This window comes from Opisthocomus hoazin, chromosome 16 (genome assembly GCF_030867145.1).
Source record: "Opisthocomus hoazin isolate bOpiHoa1 chromosome 16, bOpiHoa1.hap1, whole genome shotgun sequence".
NCBI classification, from domain to species: Eukaryota; Metazoa; Chordata; class Aves; order Opisthocomiformes; family Opisthocomidae; genus Opisthocomus; species Opisthocomus hoazin.
Genome location: NC_134429.1, coordinates 4,604,531 through 4,626,153, shown reverse-complemented (window position 1 = coordinate 4,626,153; position 21,623 = coordinate 4,604,531).

Below are 21,623 nucleotides of genomic sequence, written 5' to 3'. Positions count from 1 at the left end.
GGCGCCTCCGGCAGCCCTGCTCCGAAAATGCGAACGTCTGCAGATAGCTCGCAGCCAGAAAGAGCTAGCCTGGAAAGCTGTTGCTCAGCCTCATCTGCCCATGGCACTGCTCGCACAGAGGCACAGAGACTGGGGCTGCTTGCTTGTCTTGTCCCCTCAAACTTCAAACGTAGCTTAGGTGGTCCGTGCCGGGCGCCTCCGGCAGCCCTGCTCCGAAAATGCGAACGTCTGCAGATAGCTCGCAGGCAGAAAAAGCTAGCCTGTAAAGCTGTTGCTCAGCCTCATCTGCCCATGGCACTGCTCGCACAGAGGCACAGAGACTGGGGCTGCTTGCTTGTCTTGTCCCCTCAAACTTCAAACGTAGCTTAGGTGGTCTGTGCCGGGCGCCTTTGGCAGCCCTGTTCCAAAAATGCGAACGTCTGCAGATAGCTCGCAGGCAGAAAGAGCTAGCCTGGAAAGCTCTTGCTCAGCGTCATCTGCCCATGGCACTGCTCGCACAGAGGCACAGAGACTGGGGCTGCTTGCTTGTCTTGTCCCCCCAAACTTCAAACGTAGATTAGGTGGTCTCTGCTGGGCGCCTCCGGCAGCCCTGCTCCGAAAATGCGAACGTCTGCAGATAGCTCGCAGGCAGAAAAAGCTAGCCTGGAAAGCTGTTGCTCAGCCTCATCTGCCCATGGCACTGCTCACACAGAGGCACAGAGACTGGGGCTGCTTGCTTGTCTTGTCCCCTCAAACTTCAAACGTAGCTTAGGTGGTCCGTGCCGGGTGCTTGCGGCAGCCCTGCTCCGAAAATGCGAACATCTGCAGATAGCTCGCAGGCAGAATTTGCTAGCCTGGAAAGCTTTTGCTCAGCCTCATCTGCCCATGGCACTGCTCGCACAGAGGCACAGAGACTGGGGCTGCTTGCTTGTCTTGTCCCCTCAAACTTCAAACTTAGCTTAGGTGGTCTGTGCTGGGCGTCTTTGGCAGCCCTGCTCCGAAAATGCGAACGTCTGCAGGTAGCTCGCAGCCAGAAAGAGCTAGCCTGGAAAGCTGTTGCTCAGCCTCATCTGCCCATGGCACTGCTCGCACAGAGGCACAGAGACTGGGGCTGCTTGCTTGTCTTGTCCCCTCAAACTTCAAACGTAGCTTAGGTGGTCCGTGCCGGGCGCTTCTGGCAGCCCTGCTCCGAAAATGCGAACGTCTGCAGATAGCTCGCAGGCAGAAAGAGCTAGCCTGGAAAGCTGTTGCTCAGCCTCATCTGCCCATGGCACTGCTCGCACAGAGGCACAGAGACTGGGGCTGCTTGCTTGTCTTGTCCCCTCAAACTTCAAACGTATCTTAGGTGGTCTCTGCCGGGCGCCTTTGGCAGCCCTGCTCCGAAAATGCGAACGTCTGCAGATAGCTCGCAGCAGAAAGAGCTAGCCTGGAAAGCTGTTGCTCAGCCTCATCTGCCCATGGCACTGCTCGCACAGAGGCACAGAGACTGGGGCTGCTTGCTTGTCTTGTCCCCTCAAACTTCAAACGTAGCTTAGGTGGTCCGTGCCGGGCGCTTCTGGCAGCCCTGCTCCGAAAATGCGAACGTCTGCAGATAGCTCGCAGGCAGAAAGAGCTAGCCTGGAAAGCTGTTGCTCAGCCTCATCTGCCCATGGCACTGCTCGCACAGAGGCACAGAGACTGGGGCTGCTTGCTTGTCTTGTCCGCTCAAACTTCAAACGTAGCTTAGGTGGTCCGTGCCGGGCGCCTTTGGCAACCCTGCTCCGAAAATGCGAACGTCTGCAGGTAGCTCGCAGGCAGAAAGAGCTAGCCTGGAAAGCTGTTGCTCAGCCTCATCTGCCCATGGCACTGCTCGCACAGAGGCACAGAGACTGGGGCTGCTTGCTTGTCTTGCCCCCTCAGACTTCAAACGTATCTTTTGGCTGTTTGTGCCGGGCGCCTTTGGCAGCCCTGCTCCGAAAATGCAAACGTCTGCAGATAGCTCGCAGGCAGAAAGAGCTAGCCTGGAAAGCTGTTGCTCAGCCTCATCTGCCCATGGCACTGCTCGCACAGAGGCACAGAGACTGGGGCTGCTTGCTTGTCTTGTCCCCTCAAACTTCAAACGTAGATTAGGTGCTCTCTGCTGGGCGCCTCCGGCAGCCCTGCTCCGAAAATGCGAACGTCTGCAGATAGCTCGCAGGCAGAAAGAGCTAGCCTGGAAAGCTGTTGCTCAGCCTCATCTGCCCATGGCACTGCTCGCACAGAGGCACAGAGACTGGGGCTGCTTGCTTGTCTTGCCCCCTCAGACTTCAAACGTAGCTTAGGTGGTCCGTGCTGGGCGCCTCCAGCAGCCCTGCTCCGAAAATGCGAACGTCTGCAGATAGCTCGCAGCAGAAAGAGCTAGCCTGGAAAGCTGTTGCTCAGCCTCATCTGCCCATGGCACTGCTCGCACAGAGGCACAGAGACTGGGGCTGCTTGCTTGTCTTGTCCCCTCAAACTTCAAACGTAGCTTAGGTGGTCCGTGCCGGGCGCTTCCGGCAGCCCTGCTCCGAAAATGCGAACGTCTGCAGATAGCTCGCAGGCAGAAAGAGCTAGCCTGGAAAGCTGTTGCTCAGCCTCATCTGCCCATGGCACTGCTCGCACAGAGGCACAGAGACTGGGGCTGCTTGCTTGTCTTGTCCCCTCAAACTTCAAACGTAGCTTAGGTGGTCCGTGCCGGGCGCTTCTGGCAGCCCTGCTCCGAAAATGCGAACGTCTGCAGATAGCTCGCAGCAGAAAGAGCTAGCCTGGAAAGCTGTTGCTCAGCCTCATCTGCCCATGGCACTGCTCGCACAGAGGCAGAGAGACTGGGGCTGCTTGCTTGTCTTGTCCCCTCAAACTTCAAACGTAGATTAGGTGGTCTCTGCTGGGCGCCTCCGGCAGCCCTGCTCCAAAAATGCGAACGTCTGCAGATAGCTCGCAGGCAGAAAGAGCTAGCCTGGAAAGCTGTTGCTCAGCCTCATCTGCCCATGGCACTGCTCACACAGAGGCACAGAGACTGGGGCTGCTTGCTTGTCTTGTCCCCTCAAACTTCAAACGTAGCTTAGGTGGTCCGTGCCGGGTGCTTGCGGCAGCCCTGCTCCGAAAATGCGAACATCTGCAGATAGCTCGCAGGCAGAATTTGCTAGCCTGGAAAGCTTTTGCTCAGCCTCATCTGCCCATGGCACTGCTCGCACAGAGGCACAGAGACTGGGGCTGCTTGCTTGTCTTGTCCCCTCAAACTTCAAACTTAGCTTAGGTGGTCTGTGCTGGGCGTCTTTGGCAGCCCTGCTCCGAAAATGCGAACGTCTGCAGGTAGCTCGCAGCCAGAAAGAGCTAGCCTGGAAAGCTGTTGCTCAGCCTCATCTGCCCATGGCACTGCTCGCACAGAGGCACAGAGACTGGGGCTGCTTGCTTGTCTTGTCCCCTCAAACTTCAAACGTAGCTTAGGTGGTCCGTGCCGGGCGCTTCTGGCAGCCCTGCTCCGAAAATGCGAACGTCTGCAGATAGCTCGCAGGCAGAAAGAGCTAGCCTGGAAAGCTGTTGCTCAGCCTCATCTGCCCATGGCACTGCTCGCACAGAGGCACAGAGACTGGGGCTGCTTGCTTGTCTTGTCCCCTCAAACTTCAAACGTATCTTAGGTGGTCTCTGCCGGGCGCCTTTGGCAGCCCTGCTCCGAAAATGCGAACGTCTGCAGATAGCTCGCAGCAGAAAGAGCTAGCCTGGAAAGCTGTTGCTCAGCCTCATCTGCCCATGGCACTGCTCGCACAGAGGCACAGAGACTGGGGCTGCTTGCTTGTCTTGTCCCCTCAAACTTCAAACGTAGCTTAGGTGGTCCGTGCCGGGCGCTTCTGGCAGCCCTGCTCCGAAAATGCGAACGTCTGCAGATAGCTCGCAGGCAGAAAGAGCTAGCCTGGAAAGCTGTTGCTCAGCCTCATCTGCCCATGGCACTGCTCGCACAGAGGCACAGAGACTGGGGCTGCTTGCTTGTCTTGTCCGCTCAAACTTCAAACGTAGCTTAGGTGGTCCGTGCCGGGCGCCTTTGGCAACCCTGCTCCGAAAATGCGAACGTCTGCAGGTAGCTCGCAGGCAGAAAGAGCTAGCCTGGAAAGCTGTTGCTCAGCCTCATCTGCCCATGGCACTGCTCGCACAGAGGCACAGAGACTGGGGCTGCTTGCTTGTCTTGCCCCCTCAGACTTCAAACGTATCTTTTGGCTGTTTGTGCCGGGCGCCTTTGGCAGCCCTGCTCCGAAAATGTGAACGTCTGCAGGTAGCTCGCAGGCAGAAAGAGCTAGCCTGGAAAGCTGTTGCTCAGCCTCATCTGCCCATGGCACTGCTCGCACAGAGGCACAGAGACTGGGGCTGCTTGCTTGTCTTGTCCCCTCAAACTTCAAACGTAGATTAGGTGCTCTCTGCTGGGCGCCTCCGGCAGCCCTGCTCCGAAAATGCGAACGTCTGCAGATAGCTCGCAGGCAGAAAGAGCTAGCCTGGAAAGCTGTTGCTCAGCCTCATCTGCCCATGGCACTGCTCGCACAGAGGCACAGAGACTGGGGCTGCTTGCTTGTCTTGCCCCCTCAGACTTCAAACGTAGCTTAGGTGGTCCGTGCTGGGCGCCTCCAGCAGCCCTGCTCCGAAAATGCGAACGTCTGCAGATAGCTCGCAGCAGAAAGAGCTAGCCTGGAAAGCTGTTGCTCAGCCTCATCTGCCCATGGCACTGCTCGCACAGAGGCACAGAGACTGGGGCTGCTTGCTTGTCTTGTCCCCTCAAACTTCAAACGTAGCTTAGGTGGTCCGTGCCGGGCGCTTCTGGCAGCCCTGCTCCGAAAATGCGAACGTCTGCAGATAGCTCGCAGGCAGAAAGAGCTAGCCTGGAAAGCTGTTGCTCAGCCTCATCTGCCCATGGCACTGCTCGCACAGAGGCACAGAGACTGGGGCTGCTTGCTTGTCTTGTCCCCTCAAACTTCAAACGTAGCTTAGGTGGTCCGTGCCGGGCGCTTCTGGCAGCCCTGCTCCGAAAATGCGAACGTCTGCAGATAGCTCGCAGCAGAAAGAGCTAGCCTGGAAAGCTGTTGCTCAGCCTCATCTGCCCATGGCACTGCTCGCACAGAGGCACAGAGACTGGGGCTGCTTGCTTGTCTTGTCCCCTCAAACTTCAAACGTAGCTTAGGTGGTCCGTGCCGGGCGCTTCTGGCAGCCCTGATCCGAAAATGCGAACGTCTGCAGATAGCTCGCAGGCAGAAAGAGCTAGCCTGGAAAGCTGTTGCTCAGCCTCATCTGCCCATGGCACTGCTCGCACAGAGGCACAGAGACTGGGGCTGCTTGCTTGTCTTGTCCGCTCAAACTTCAAACGTAGCTTAGGTGGTCCGTGCCGGGCGCCTTTGGCAACCCTGCTCCGAAAATGCGAACGTCTGCAGGTAGCTCGCAGGCAGAAAGAGCTAGCCTGGAAAGCTGTTGCTCAGACTCATCTGCCCATGGCACTGCTCGCACAGAGGCACAGAGACTGGGGCTGCTTGCTTGTCTTGCCCCCTCAGACTTCAAACGTAGCTTAGGTGGTCCGTGCTGGGCGCCTCCAGCAGCCCTGCTCCGAAAATGCGAACGTCTGCAGATAGCTCGCAGCAGAAAGAGCTAGCCTGGAAAGCTGTTGCTCAGCCTCATCTGCCCATGGCACTGCTCGCACAGAGGCACAGAGACTGGGGCTGCTTGCTTGTCTTGTCCCCTCAAACTTCAAACGTAGCTTAGGTGGTCCGTGCCGGGCGCTTCTGGCAGCCCTGCTCCGAAAATGCGAACGTCTGCAGATAGCTCGCAGGCAGAAAGAGCTAGCCTGGAAAGCTGTTGCTCAGCCTCATCTGCCCATGGCACTGCTCGCACAGAGGCACAGAGACTGGGGCTGCTTGCTTGTCTTGTCCCCTCAAACTTCAAACGTATCTTAGGTGGTCTCTGCCGGGCGCCTTTGGCAGCCCTGCTCCGAAAATGCGAACGTCTGCAGATAGCTCGCAGCAGAAAGAGCTAGCCTGGAAAGCTGTTGCTCAGCCTCATCTGCCCATGGCACTGCTCGCACAGAGGCACAGAGACTGGGGCTGCTTGCTTGTCTTGTCCCCTCAAACTTCAAACGTAGCTTAGGTGGTCCGTGCCGGGCGCTTCTGGCAGCCCTGCTCCGAAAATGCGAACGTCTGCAGATAGCTCGCAGGCAGAAAGAGCTAGCCTGGAAAGCTGTTGCTCAGCCTCATCTGCCCATGGCACTGCTCGCACAGAGGCACAGAGACTGGGGCTGCTTGCTTGTCTTGTCCGCTCAAACTTCAAACGTAGCTTAGGTGGTCCGTGCCGGGCGCCTTTGGCAACCCTGCTCCGAAAATGCGAACGTCTGCAGGTAGCTCGCAGGCAGAAAGAGCTAGCCTGGAAAGCTGTTGCTCAGACTCATCTGCCCATGGCACTGCTCGCACAGAGGCACAGAGACTGGGGCTGCTTGATTGTCTTGCCCCCTCAGACTTCAAACGTATCTTTTGGCTGTTTGTGCCGGGCGCCTTTGGCAGCCCTGCTCCGAAAATGCGAACGTCTGCAGATAGCTCGCAGGCAGAAAGAGCTAGCCTGGAAAGCTGTTGCTCAGCCTCATCTGCCCATGGCACTGCTCGCACAGAGGCACAGAGACTGGGGCTGCTTGCTTGTCTTGTCCCCTCAAACTTCAAATGTAGCTTAGGTGGTCTCTGCTGGGCGCCTCCGGCAGCCCTGCTCCGAAAATGCGAACGTCTGCAGATAGCTCGCAGGCAGAAAGAGCTAGCCTGTAAAGCTGTTGCTCAGCCTCATCTGCCCATGGCACTGCTCGCACAGAGGCACAGAGACTGGGGCTGCTTGCTTGTCTTGCCCCCTCAGACTTCAAACGTATCTTTTGGCTGTTTGTGCCGGGCGCCTTTGGCAGCCCTGCTCCGAAAATGCAAACGTCTGCAGATAGCTCGCAGGCAGAAAGAGCTAGCCTGGAAAGCTGTTGCTCAGCCTCATCTGCCCATGGCACTGCTCGCACAGAGGCACAGAGACTGGGGCTGCTTGCTTGTCTTGTCCCCTCAAACTTCAAACGTAGATTAGGTGGTCTCTGCTGGGCGCCTCCGGCAGCCCTGCTCCGAAAATGCGAACGTCTGCAGATAGCTCGCAGGCAGAAAGAGCTAGCCTGGAAAGCTGTTGCTCAGCCTCATCTGCCCATGGCACTGCTCGCACAGAGGCACAGAGACTGGGGCTGCTTGCTTGTCTTGCCCCCTCAGACTTCAAACGTAGCTTAGGTGGTCCGTGCTGGGCGCCTCCAGCAGCCCTGCTCCGAAAATGCGAACGTCTGCAGATAGCTCGCAGCAGAAAGAGCTAGCCTGGAAAGCTGTTGCTCAGCCTCATCTGCCCATGGCACTGCTCGCACAGAGGCACAGAGACTGGGGCTGCTTGCTTGTCTTGTCCCCTCAAACTTCAAACGTAGCTTAGGTGGTCCGTGCCGGGCGCTTCTGGCAGCCCTGCTCCGAAAATGCGAACGTCTGCAGATAGCTCGCAGGCAGAAAGAGCTAGCCTGGAAAGCTGTTGCTCAGCCTCATCTGCCCATGGCACTGCTCGCACAGAGGCACAGAGACTGGGGCTGCTTGCTTGTCTTGTCCCCTCAAACTTCAAACGTATCTTAGGTGGTCTCTGCTGGGCGCCTTTGGCAGCCCTGCTCCGAAAATGCGAACGTCTGCAGATAGCTCGCAGCAGAAAGAGCTAGCCTGGAAAGCTGTTGCTCAGCCTCATCTGCCCATGGCACTGCTCGCACAGAGGCACAGAGACTGGGGCTGCTTGCTTGTCTTGTCCCCTCAAACTTCAAACGTAGCTTAGGTGGTCCGTGCCGGGCGCTTCTGGCAGCCCTGCTCCGAAAATGCGAACGTCTGCAGATAGCTCGCAGGCAGAAAGAGCTAGCCTGGAAAGCTGTTGCTCAGCCTCATCTGCCCATGGCACTGCTCGCACAGAGGCACAGAGACTGGGGCTGCTTGCTTGTCTTGTCCCCTCAAACTTCAAACGTAGCTTAGGTGGTCCGTGCCGGGCGCCTTTGGCAACCCTGCTCCGAAAATGCGAACGTCTGCAGATAGCTCGCAGGCAGAAAGAGCTAGCCTGGAAAGCTGTTGCTCAGACTCATCTGCCCATGGCACTGCTCGCACAGAGGCACAGAGACTGGGGCTGCTTGATTGTCTTGCCCCCTCAGACTTCAAACGTATCTTTTGGCTGTTTGTGCCGGGCGCCTTTGGCAGCCCTGCTCCGAAAATGCGAACGTCTGCAGATAGCTCACAGCCAGAAAGAGCTAGCCTGGAAAGCTGTTGCTCAGCCTCATCTGCCCATGGCACTGCTCGCACAGAGGCACAGAGACTGGGGCTGCTTGCTTGTCTTGTCCCCTCAAACTTCAAATGTAGCTTAGGTGGTCTCTGCTGGGCGCCTCCGGCAGCCCTGCTCCGAAAATGCGAACGTCTGCAGATAGCTCGCAGCCAGAAAGAGCTAGCCTGGAAAGCTGTTGCTCAGCCTCATCTGCCCATGGCACTGCTCGCACAGAGGCACAGAGACTGGGGCTGCTTGCTTGTCTTGTCCCCTCAAACTTCAAACGTAGCTTAGGTGGTCCGTGCCGGGCGCTTCTGGCAGCCCTGCTCCGAAAATGCGAACGTCTGCAGATAGCTCGCAGGCAGAAAGAGCTAGCCTGGAAAGCTGTTGCTCAGCCTCATCTGCCCATGGCACTGCTCGCACAGAGGCACAGAGACTGGGGCTGCTTGCTTGTCTTGCCCCCTCAGACTTCAAACGTATCTTTTGGCTGTTTGTGCCGGGCGCCTTTGGCAGCCCTGCTCCGAAAATGCAAACGTCTGCAGATAGCTCGCAGGCAGAAAGAGCTAGCCTGGAAAGCTGTTGCTCAGCCTCATCTGCCCATGGCACTGCTCGCACAGAGGCACAGAGACTGGGGCTGCTTGCTTGTCTTGCCCCCTCAGACTTCAAACGTAGCTTAGGTGGTCCGTGCCGGGCGCCTTTGGCAACCCTGCTCCGAAAATGCGAACGTCTGCAGGTAGCTCGCAGGCAGAAAGAGCTAGCCTGGAAAGCTGTTGCTCAGACTCATCTGCCCATGGCACTGCTCGCACAGAGGCACAGAGACTGGGGCTGCTTGCTTGTCTTGCCCCCTCAGACTTCAAACGTAGCTTAGGTGGTCCGTGCTGGGCGCCTCCAGCAGCCCTGCTCCGAAAATGCGAACGTCTGCAGATAGCTCGCAGCAGAAAGAGCTAGCCTGGAAAGCTGTTGCTCAGCCTCATCTGCCCATGGCACTGCTCGCACAGAGGCACAGAGACTGGGGCTGCTTGCTTGTCTTGTCCCCTCAAACTTCAAACGTAGCTTAGGTGGTCCGTGCCGGGCGCTTCTGGCAGCCCTGCTCCGAAAATGCGAACGTCTGCAGATAGCTCGCAGGCAGAAAGAGCTAGCCTGGAAAGCTGTTGCTCAGCCTCATCTGCCCATGGCACTGCTCGCACAGAGGCACAGAGACTGGGGCTGCTTGCTTGTCTTGTCCCCTCAAACTTCAAACGTATCTTAGGTGGTCTCTGCCGGGCGCCTTTGGCAGCCCTGCTCCGAAAATGCGAACGTCTGCAGATAGCTCGCAGCAGAAAGAGCTAGCCTGGAAAGCTGTTGCTCAGCCTCATCTGCCCATGGCACTGCTCGCACAGAGGCACAGAGACTGGGGCTGCTTGCTTGTCTTGTCCCCTCAAACTTCAAACGTAGCTTAGGTGGTCCGTGCCGGGCGCTTCTGGCAGCCCTGCTCCGAAAATGCGAACGTCTGCAGATAGCTCGCAGGCAGAAAGAGCTAGCCTGGAAAGCTGTTGCTCAGCCTCATCTGCCCATGGCACTGCTCGCACAGAGGCACAGAGACTGGGGCTGCTTGCTTGTCTTGTCCGCTCAAACTTCAAACGTAGCTTAGGTGGTCCGTGCCGGGCGCCTTTGGCAACCCTGCTCCGAAAATGCGAACGTCTGCAGGTAGCTCGCAGGCAGAAAGAGCTAGCCTGGAAAGCTGTTGCTCAGACTCATCTGCCCATGGCACTGCTCGCACAGAGGCACAGAGACTGGGGCTGCTTGATTGTCTTGCCCCCTCAGACTTCAAACGTATCTTTTGGCTGTTTGTGCCGGGCGCCTTTGGCAGCCCTGCTCCGAAAATGCGAACGTCTGCAGATAGCTCGCAGGCAGAAAGAGCTAGCCTGGAAAGCTGTTGCTCAGCCTCATCTGCCCATGGCACTGCTCGCACAGAGGCACAGAGACTGGGGCTGCTTGCTTGTCTTGTCCCCTCAAACTTCAAATGTAGCTTAGGTGGTCTCTGCTGGGCGCCTCCGGCAGCCCTGCTCCGAAAATGCGAACGTCTGCAGATAGCTCGCAGGCAGAAAGAGCTAGCCTGTAAAGCTGTTGCTCAGCCTCATCTGCCCATGGCACTGCTCGCACAGAGGCACAGAGACTGGGGCTGCTTGCTTGTCTTGCCCCCTCAGACTTCAAACGTATCTTTTGGCTGTTTGTGCCGGGCGCCTTTGGCAGCCCTGCTCCGAAAATGCAAACGTCTGCAGATAGCTCGCAGGCAGAAAGAGCTAGCCTGGAAAGCTGTTGCTCAGCCTCATCTGCCCATGGCACTGCTCGCACAGAGGCACAGAGACTGGGGCTGCTTGCTTGTCTTGTCCCCTCAAACTTCAAACGTAGATTAGGTGGTCTCTGCTGGGCGCCTCCGGCAGCCCTGCTCCGAAAATGCGAACGTCTGCAGATAGCTCGCAGGCAGAAAGAGCTAGCCTGGAAAGCTGTTGCTCAGCCTCATCTGCCCATGGCACTGCTCGCACAGAGGCACAGAGACTGGGGCTGCTTGCTTGTCTTGCCCCCTCAGACTTCAAACGTAGCTTAGGTGGTCCGTGCTGGGCGCCTCCAGCAGCCCTGCTCCGAAAATGCGAACGTCTGCAGATAGCTCGCAGCAGAAAGAGCTAGCCTGGAAAGCTGTTGCTCAGCCTCATCTGCCCATGGCACTGCTCGCACAGAGGCACAGAGACTGGGGCTGCTTGCTTGTCTTGTCCCCTCAAACTTCAAACGTAGCTTAGGTGGTCCGTGCCGGGCGCTTCTGGCAGCCCTGCTCCGAAAATGCGAACGTCTGCAGATAGCTCGCAGGCAGAAAGAGCTAGCCTGGAAAGCTGTTGCTCAGCCTCATCTGCCCATGGCACTGCTCGCACAGAGGCACAGAGACTGGGGCTGCTTGCTTGTCTTGTCCGCTCAAACTTCAAACGTAGCTTAGGTGGTCCGTGCCGGGCGCCTTTGGCAACCCTGCTCCGAAAATGCGAACGTCTGCAGGTAGCTCGCAGGCAGAAAGAGCTAGCCTGGAAAGCTGTTGCTCAGACTCATCTGCCCATGGCACTGCTCGCACAGAGGCACAGAGACTGGGGCTGCTTGATTGTCTTGCCCCCTCAGACTTCAAACGTATCTTTTGGCTGTTTGTGCCGGGCGCCTTTGGCAGCCCTGCTCCGAAAATGCGAACGTCTGCAGATAGCTCGCAGGCAGAAAGAGCTAGCCTGGAAAGCTGTTGCTCAGCCTCATCTGCCCATGGCACTGCTCGCACAGAGGCACAGAGACTGGGGCTGCTTGCTTGTCTTGTCCCCTCAAACTTCAAATGTAGCTTAGGTGGTCTCTGCTGGGCGCCTCCGGCAGCCCTGCTCCGAAAATGCGAACGTCTGCAGATAGCTCGCAGGCAGAAAGAGCTAGCCTGTAAAGCTGTTGCTCAGCCTCATCTGCCCATGGCACTGCTCGCACAGAGGCACAGAGACTGGGGCTGCTTGCTTGTCTTGCCCCCTCAGACTTCAAACGTATCTTTTGGCTGTTTGTGCCGGGCGCCTTTGGCAGCCCTGCTCCGAAAATGCAAACGTCTGCAGATAGCTCGCAGGCAGAAAGAGCTAGCCTGGAAAGCTGTTGCTCAGCCTCATCTGCCCATGGCACTGCTCGCACAGAGGCACAGAGACTGGGGCTGCTTGCTTGTCTTGTCCCCTCAAACTTCAAACGTAGATTAGGTGGTCTCTGCTGGGCGCCTCCGGCAGCCCTGCTCCGAAAATGCGAACGTCTGCAGATAGCTCGCAGGCAGAAAGAGCTAGCCTGGAAAGCTGTTGCTCAGCCTCATCTGCCCATGGCACTGCTCGCACAGAGGCACAGAGACTGGGGCTGCTTGCTTGTCTTGCCCCCTCAGACTTCAAACGTAGCTTAGGTGGTCCGTGCTGGGCGCCTCCAGCAGCCCTGCTCCGAAAATGCGAACGTCTGCAGATAGCTCGCAGCAGAAAGAGCTAGCCTGGAAAGCTGTTGCTCAGCCTCATCTGCCCATGGCACTGCTCGCACAGAGGCACAGAGACTGGGGCTGCTTGCTTGTCTTGTCCCCTCAAACTTCAAACGTAGCTTAGGTGGTCCGTGCCGGGCGCTTCTGGCAGCCCTGCTCCGAAAATGCGAACGTCTGCAGATAGCTCGCAGGCAGAAAGAGCTAGCCTGGAAAGCTGTTGCTCAGCCTCATCTGCCCATGGCACTGCTCGCACAGAGGCACAGAGACTGGGGCTGCTTGCTTGTCTTGTCCCCTCAAACTTCAAACGTATCTTAGGTGGTCTCTGCTGGGCGCCTTTGGCAGCCCTGCTCCGAAAATGCGAACGTCTGCAGATAGCTCGCAGCAGAAAGAGCTAGCCTGGAAAGCTGTTGCTCAGCCTCATCTGCCCATGGCACTGCTCGCACAGAGGCACAGAGACTGGGGCTGCTTGCTTGTCTTGTCCCCTCAAACTTCAAACGTAGCTTAGGTGGTCCGTGCCGGGCGCTTCTGGCAGCCCTGCTCCGAAAATGCGAACGTCTGCAGATAGCTCGCAGGCAGAAAGAGCTAGCCTGGAAAGCTGTTGCTCAGCCTCATCTGCCCATGGCACTGCTCGCACAGAGGCACAGAGACTGGGGCTGCTTGCTTGTCTTGTCCCCTCAAACTTCAAACGTAGCTTAGGTGGTCCGTGCCGGGCGCCTTTGGCAACCCTGCTCCGAAAATGCGAACGTCTGCAGATAGCTCGCAGGCAGAAAGAGCTAGCCTGGAAAGCTGTTGCTCAGACTCATCTGCCCATGGCACTGCTCGCACAGAGGCACAGAGACTGGGGCTGCTTGATTGTCTTGCCCCCTCAGACTTCAAACGTATCTTTTGGCTGTTTGTGCCGGGCGCCTTTGGCAGCCCTGCTCCGAAAATGCGAACGTCTGCAGATAGCTCACAGCCAGAAAGAGCTAGCCTGGAAAGCTGTTGCTCAGCCTCATCTGCCCATGGCACTGCTCGCACAGAGGCACAGAGACTGGGGCTGCTTGCTTGTCTTGTCCCCTCAAACTTCAAATGTAGCTTAGGTGGTCTCTGCTGGGCGCCTCCGGCAGCCCTGCTCCGAAAATGCGAACGTCTGCAGATAGCTCGCAGCCAGAAAGAGCTAGCCTGGAAAGCTGTTGCTCAGCCTCATCTGCCCATGGCACTGCTCGCACAGAGGCACAGAGACTGGGGCTGCTTGCTTGTCTTGTCCCCTCAAACTTCAAACGTAGCTTAGGTGGTCCGTGCCGGGCGCTTCTGGCAGCCCTGCTCCGAAAATGCGAACGTCTGCAGATAGCTCGCAGGCAGAAAGAGCTAGCCTGGAAAGCTGTTGCTCAGCCTCATCTGCCCATGGCACTGCTCGCACAGAGGCACAGAGACTGGGGCTGCTTGCTTGTCTTGCCCCCTCAGACTTCAAACGTATCTTTTGGCTGTTTGTGCCGGGCGCCTTTGGCAGCCCTGCTCCGAAAATGCAAACGTCTGCAGATAGCTCGCAGGCAGAAAGAGCTAGCCTGGAAAGCTGTTGCTCAGCCTCATCTGCCCATGGCACTGCTCGCACAGAGGCACAGAGACTGGGGCTGCTTGCTTGTCTTGCCCCCTCAGACTTCAAACGTAGCTTAGGTGGTCCGTGCCGGGCGCCTTTGGCAACCCTGCTCCGAAAATGCGAACGTCTGCAGGTAGCTCGCAGGCAGAAAGAGCTAGCCTGGAAAGCTGTTGCTCAGACTCATCTGCCCATGGCACTGCTCGCACAGAGGCACAGAGACTGGGGCTGCTTGCTTGTCTTGCCCCCTCAGACTTCAAACGTAGCTTAGGTGGTCCGTGCTGGGCGCCTCCAGCAGCCCTGCTCCGAAAATGCGAACGTCTGCAGATAGCTCGCAGCAGAAAGAGCTAGCCTGGAAAGCTGTTGCTCAGCCTCATCTGCCCATGGCACTGCTCGCACAGAGGCACAGAGACTGGGGCTGCTTGCTTGTCTTGTCCCCTCAAACTTCAAACGTAGCTTAGGTGGTCCGTGCCGGGCGCTTCTGGCAGCCCTGCTCCGAAAATGCGAACGTCTGCAGATAGCTCGCAGGCAGAAAGAGCTAGCCTGGAAAGCTGTTGCTCAGCCTCATCTGCCCATGGCACTGCTCGCACAGAGGCACAGAGACTGGGGCTGCTTGCTTGTCTTGTCCCCTCAAACTTCAAACGTATCTTAGGTGGTCTCTGCCGGGCGCCTTTGGCAGCCCTGCTCCGAAAATGCGAACGTCTGCAGATAGCTCGCAGCAGAAAGAGCTAGCCTGGAAAGCTGTTGCTCAGCCTCATCTGCCCATGGCACTGCTCGCACAGAGGCACAGAGACTGGGGCTGCTTGCTTGTCTTGTCCCCTCAAACTTCAAACGTAGCTTAGGTGGTCCGTGCCGGGCGCTTCTGGCAGCCCTGCTCCGAAAATGCGAACGTCTGCAGATAGCTCGCAGGCAGAAAGAGCTAGCCTGGAAAGCTGTTGCTCAGCCTCATCTGCCCATGGCACTGCTCGCACAGAGGCACAGAGACTGGGGCTGCTTGCTTGTCTTGTCCGCTCAAACTTCAAACGTAGCTTAGGTGGTCCGTGCCGGGCGCCTTTGGCAACCCTGCTCCGAAAATGCGAACGTCTGCAGGTAGCTCGCAGGCAGAAAGAGCTAGCCTGGAAAGCTGTTGCTCAGACTCATCTGCCCATGGCACTGCTCGCACAGAGGCACAGAGACTGGGGCTGCTTGATTGTCTTGCCCCCTCAGACTTCAAACGTATCTTTTGGCTGTTTGTGCCGGGCGCCTTTGGCAGCCCTGCTCCGAAAATGCGAACGTCTGCAGATAGCTCGCAGGCAGAAAGAGCTAGCCTGGAAAGCTGTTGCTCAGCCTCATCTGCCCATGGCACTGCTCGCACAGAGGCACAGAGACTGGGGCTGCTTGCTTGTCTTGTCCCCTCAAACTTCAAATGTAGCTTAGGTGGTCTCTGCTGGGCGCCTCCGGCAGCCCTGCTCCGAAAATGCGAACGTCTGCAGATAGCTCGCAGGCAGAAAGAGCTAGCCTGTAAAGCTGTTGCTCAGCCTCATCTGCCCATGGCACTGCTCGCACAGAGGCACAGAGACTGGGGCTGCTTGCTTGTCTTGCCCCCTCAGACTTCAAACGTATCTTTTGGCTGTTTGTGCCGGGCGCCTTTGGCAGCCCTGCTCCGAAAATGCAAACGTCTGCAGATAGCTCGCAGGCAGAAAGAGCTAGCCTGGAAAGCTGTTGCTCAGCCTCATCTGCCCATGGCACTGCTCGCACAGAGGCACAGAGACTGGGGCTGCTTGCTTGTCTTGTCCCCTCAAACTTCAAACGTAGATTAGGTGGTCTCTGCTGGGCGCCTCCGGCAGCCCTGCTCCGAAAATGCGAACGTCTGCAGATAGCTCGCAGGCAGAAAGAGCTAGCCTGGAAAGCTGTTGCTCAGCCTCATCTGCCCATGGCACTGCTCGCACAGAGGCACAGAGACTGGGGCTGCTTGCTTGTCTTGCCCCCTCAGACTTCAAACGTAGCTTAGGTGGTCCGTGCTGGGCGCCTCCAGCAGCCCTGCTCCGAAAATGCGAACGTCTGCAGATAGCTCGCAGCAGAAAGAGCTAGCCTGGAAAGCTGTTGCTCAGCCTCATCTGCCCATGGCACTGCTCGCACAGAGGCACAGAGACTGGGGCTGCTTGCTTGTCTTGTCCCCTCAAACTTCAAACGTAGCTTAGGTGGTCCGTGCCGGGCGCTTCTGGCAGCCCTGCTCCGAAAATGCGAACGTCTGCAGATAGCTCGCAGGCAGAAAGAGCTAGCCTGGAAAGCTGTTGCTCAGCCTCATCTGCCCATGGCACTGCTCGCACAGAGGCACAGAGACTGGGGCTGCTTGCTTGTCTTGTCCCCTCAAACTTCAAACGTATCTTAGGTGGTCTCTGCTGGGCGCCTTTGGCAGCCCTGCTCCGAAAATGCGAACGTCTGCAGATAGCTCGCAGCAGAAAGAGCTAGCCTGGAAAGCTGTTGCTCAGCCTCATCTGCCCATGGCACTGCTCGCACAGAGGCACAGAGACTGGGGCTGCTTGCTTGTCTTGTCCCCTCAAACTTCAAACGTAGCTTAGGTGGTCCGTGCCGGGCGCTTCTGGCAGCCCTGCTCCGAAAATGCGAACGTCTGCAGATAGCTCGCAGGCAGAAAGAGCTAGCCTGGAAAGCTGTTGCTCAGCCTCATCTGCCCATGGCACTGCTCGCACAGAGGCACAGAGACTGGGGCTGCTTGCTTGTCTTGTCCCCTCAAACTTCAAACGTAGCTTAGGTGGTCCGTGCCGGGCGCCTTTGGCAACCCTGCTCCGAAAATGCGAACGTCTGCAGATAGCTCGCAGGCAGAAAGAGCTAGCCTGGAAAGCTGTTGCTCAGACTCATCTGCCCATGGCACTGCTCGCACAGAGGCACAGAGACTGGGGCTGCTTGATTGTCTTGCCCCCTCAGACTTCAAACGTATCTTTTGGCTGTTTGTGCCGGGCGCCTTTGGCAGCCCTGCTCCGAAAATGCGAACGTCTGCAGATAGCTCACAGCCAGAAAGAGCTAGCCTGGAAAGCTGTTGCTCAGCCTCATCTGCCCATGGCACTGCTCGCACAGAGGCACAGAGACTGGGGCTGCTTGCTTGTCTTGTCCCCTCAAACTTCAAATGTAGCTTAGGTGGTCTCTGCTGGGCGCCTCCGGCAGCCCTGCTCCGAAAATGCGAACGTCTGCAGATAGCTCGCAGCCAGAAAGAGCTAGCCTGGAAAGCTGTTGCTCAGCCTCATCTGCCCATGGCACTGCTCGCACAGAGGCACAGAGACTGGGGCTGCTTGCTTGTCTTGTCCCCTCAAACTTCAAACGTAGCTTAGGTGGTCCGTGCCGGGCGCTTCTGGCAGCCCTGCTCCGAAAATGCGAACGTCTGCAGATAGCTCGCAGGCAGAAAGAGCTAGCCTGGAAAGCTGTTGCTCAGCCTCATCTGCCCATGGCACTGCTCGCACAGAGGCACAGAGACTGGGGCTGCTTGCTTGTCTTGCCCCCTCAGACTTCAAACGTATCTTTTGGCTGTTTGTGCCGGGCGCCTTTGGCAGCCCTGCTCCGAAAATGCAAACGTCTGCAGATAGCTCGCAGGCAGAAAGAGCTAGCCTGGAAAGCTGTTGCTCAGCCTCATCTGCCCATGGCACTGCTCGCACAGAGGCACAGAGACTGGGGCTGCTTGCTTGTCTTGCCCCCTCAGACTTCAAACGTAGCTTAGGTGGTCCGTGCTGGGCGCCTCCAGCAGCCCTGCTCCGAAAATGCGAACGTCTGCAGATAGCTCGCAGCAGAAAGAGCTAGCCTGGAAAGCTGTTGCTCAGCCTCATCTGCCCATGGCACTGCTCGCACAGAGGCACAGAGACTGGGGCTGCTTGCTTGTCTTGCCCCCTCAGACTTCAAACGTAGCTTAGGTGGTCCGTGCTGGGCGCCTCCAGCAGCCCTGCTCCGAAAATGCGAACGTCTGCAGATAGCTCGCAGCAGAAAGAGCTAGCCTGGAAAGCTGTTGCTCAGCCTCATCTGCCCATGGCACTGCTCGCACAGAGGCACAGAGACTGGGGCTGCTTGCTTGTCTTGTCCCCTCAAACTTCAAACGTAGCTTAGGTGGTCCGTGCCGGGCGCTTCTGGCAGCCCTGCTCCGAAAATGCGAACGTCTGCAGATAGCTCGCAGGCAGAAAGAGCTAGCCTGGAAAGCTGTTGCTCAGCCTCATCTGCCCATGGCACTGCTCGCACAGAGGCACAGAGACTGGGGCTGCTTGCTTGTCTTGTCCGCTCAAACTTCAAACGTAGCTTAGGTGGTCCGTGCCGGGCGCCTTTGGCAACCCTGCTCCGAAAATGCGAACGTCTGCAGGTAGCTCGCAGGCAGAAAGAGCTAGCCTGGAAAGCTGTTGCTCAGACTCATCTGCCCATGGCACTGCTCGCACAGAGGCACAGAGACTGGGGCTGCTTGCTTGTCTTGCCCCCTCAGACTTCAAACGTAGCTTAGGTGGTCCGTGCTGGGCGCCTCCAGCAGCCCTGCTCCGAAAATGCGAACGTCTGCAGATAGCTCGCAGCAGAAAGAGCTAGCCTGGAAAGCTGTTGCTCAGCCTCATCTGCCCATGGCACTGCTTGCACAGAGGCACAGAGACTGGGGCTGCTTGCTTGTCTTGTCCCCTCAAACTTCAAACGTAGCTTAGGTGGTCCGTGCCGGGCGCTTCTGGCAGCCCTGCTCCGAAAATGCGAACGTCTGCAGATAGCTCGCAGGCAGAAAGAGCTAGCCTGGAAAGCTGTTGCTCAGCCTCATCTGCCCATGGCACTGCTCGCACAGAGGCACAGAGACTGGGGCTGCTTGCTTGTCTTGTCCCCTCAAACTTCAAACGTATCTTAGGTGGTCTCTGCCGGGCGCCTTTGGCAGCCCTGCTCCGAAAATGCGAACGTCTGCAGATAGCTCGCAGCAGAAAGAGCTAGCCTGGAAAGCTGTTGCTCAGCCTCATCTGCCCATGGCACTGCTCGCACAGAGGCACAGAGACTGGGGCTGCTTGCTTGTCTTGTCCCCTCAAACTTCAAACGTAGCTTAGGTGGTCCGTGCCGGGCGCTTCTGGCAGCCCTGCTCCGAAAATGCGAACGTCTGCAGATAGCTCGCAGGCAGAAAGAGCTAGCCTGGAAAGCTGTTGCTCAGCCTCATCTGCCCATGGCACTGCTCGCACAGAGGCACAGAGACTGGGGCTGCTTGCTTGTCTTGCCCCCTCAGACTTCAAACGTAGCTTAGGTGGTCCGTGCCGGGCGACTTTGGCAACCCTGCTCCGAAAATGCGAACGTCTGCAGGTAGCTCGCAGGCAGAAAGAGCTAGCCTGGAAAGCTGTTGCTCAGACTCATCTGCCCATGGCACTGCTCGCACAGAGGCACAGAGACTGGGGCTGCTTGATTGTCTTGCCCCCTCAGACTTCAAACGTATCTTTTGGCTTTTTGTGCCGGGCGCCTTTGGCAGCCCTGATCCGAAAATGCGAACGTCTGCAGATAGCTCGCAGGCAGAAAGAGCTAGCCTGGAAAGCTGTTGCTCAGCCTCATCTGCCCATGGCACTGCTCGCACAGAGGCACAGAGACTGGGGCTGCTTGCTTGTCTTGTCCCCTCAAACTTCAAATGTATCTTAGGTGGTCTCTGCTGGGCGCCTCCGGCAGCCCTGCTCCGAAAATGCGAACGTCTGCAGATAGCTCGCAGGCAGAAAGAGCTAGCCTGTAAAGCTGTTGCTCAGCCTCATCTGCCCATGGCACTGCTCGCACAGAGGCACAGAGACTGGGGCTGCTTGCTTGTCTTGCCCCCTCAGACTTCAAACGTATCTTTTGGCTGTTTGTGCCGGGCGCCTTTGGCAGCCCTGCTCCGAAAATGCAAACGTCTGCAGATAGCTCGCAGGCAGAAAGAGCTAGCCTGGAAAGCTGTTGCTCAGCCTCATCTGCCCATGGCACCGCTCGCACAGAGGCACAGAGACTGGGGCTGCTTGCTTGTCTTGTCCCCTCAAACTTCAAACGTAGATTAGGTGGTCTCTGCTGGGCGCCTCCGGCAGCCCTGCTCCGAAAATGCGAACGTCTGCAGATAGCTCGCAGGCAGAAAGAGCTAGCCTGGAAAGCTGTTGCTCAGCCTCATCTGCCCATGGCACTGCTCGCACAGAGGCACAGAGACTGGGGCTGCTTGCTTGTCTTGCCCCCTCAGACTTCAAACGTAGCTTAGGTGGTCCGTGCTGGGCGCCTCCAGCAGCCCTGCTCCGAAAATGCGAACGTCTGCAGATAGCTCGCAGGCAGAAAGAGCTAGCCTGGAAAGCTGTTGCTCAGCCTCATCTGCCCATGGCACTGCTCGCACAGAGGCACAGAGACTGGGGCTGCTTGCTTGTCTTGTCCCCTCAAACTTCAAACGTAGCTTAGGTGGTCCGTGCCGGGCGCTTCTGGCAGCCCTGCTCCGAAAATGCGAACGTCTGCAGATAGCTCGCAGGCAGAAAGAGCTAGCCTGGAAAGCTGTTGCTCAGCCTCATGTGCCCATGGCACTTCTCGCACAGAGGCACAGAGACTGGGGCTGCTTGCTTGTCTTGTCCCCTCAAACTTCAAACGTATCTTAGGTGGTCTCTGCTGGGCGCCTTTGGCAGCCCTGCTCCGAAAATGCGAACGTCTGCAGATAGCTCGCAGCAGAAAGAGCTAGCCTGGAAAGCTGTTGCTCAGCCTCATCTGCCCATGGCACTGCTCGCACAGAGGCACAGAGACTGGGGCTGCTTGCTTGTCTTGTCCCCTCAAACTTCAAACGTAGCTTAGGTGGTCCGTGCCGGGCGCTTCTGGCAGCCCTGCTCCGAAAATGCGAACGTCTGCAGATAGCTCGCAGGCAGAAAGAGCTAGCCTGGAAAGCTGTTGCTCAGCCTCATCTGCCCATGGCACTGCTCGCACAGAGGCACAGAGACTGGGGCTGCTTGCTTGTCTTGTCCCCTCAAACTTCAAACGTAGCTTAGGTGGTCCGTGCCGGGCGCCTTTGGCAACCCTGCTCCGAAAATGCGAACGTCTGCAGATAGCTCACAGCCAGAAAGAGCTAGCCTGGAAAGCTGTTGCTCAGCCTCATCTGCCCATGGCACTGCTCGCACAGAGGCACAGAGACTGGGGCTGCTTGCTTGTCTTGTCCCCTCAAACTTCAAATGTAGCTTAGGTGGTCTCTGCTGGGCGCCTCCGGCAGCCCTGCTCCGAAAATGCGAACGTCTGCAGATAGCTCGCAGGCAGAAAGAGCTAGCCTGGAAAGCTGTTGCTCAGCCTCATCTGCCCATGGCACTGCTCGCACAGAGGCACAGAGACTGGGGCTGCTTGCTTGTCTTGTCCCCTCAAACTTCAAACGTAGCTTAGGTGGTCTCTGCTGGGCGCCTCCGGCAGCCCTGCTCCGAAAATGCGAACGTCTGCAGATAGCTCGCAGCCAGAAAGAGGTAGCCTGGAAAGCTGTTGCTCAGCCTCATCTGCCCATGGCACTGCTCGCACAGAGGCACAGAGACTGGGGCTGCTTGCTTGTCTTGTCCGCTCAAACTTCAAACGTAGCTTAGGTGGTCCGTGCCGGGCGCTTCTGGCAGCCCTGCTCCGAAAATGCGAACGTCTGCAGATAGCTCGCAGGCAGAAAGAGCTAGCCTGGAAAGCTGTTGCTCAGCCTCATCTGCCCATGGCACTGCTCGCACAGAGGCACAGAGACTGGGGCTGCTTGCTTGTCTTGTCCCCTCAAACTTCAAACGTATCTTAGGTGGTCTCTGCTGGGCGCCTTTGGCAGCCCTGCTCCGAAAATGCGAACGTCTGCAGATA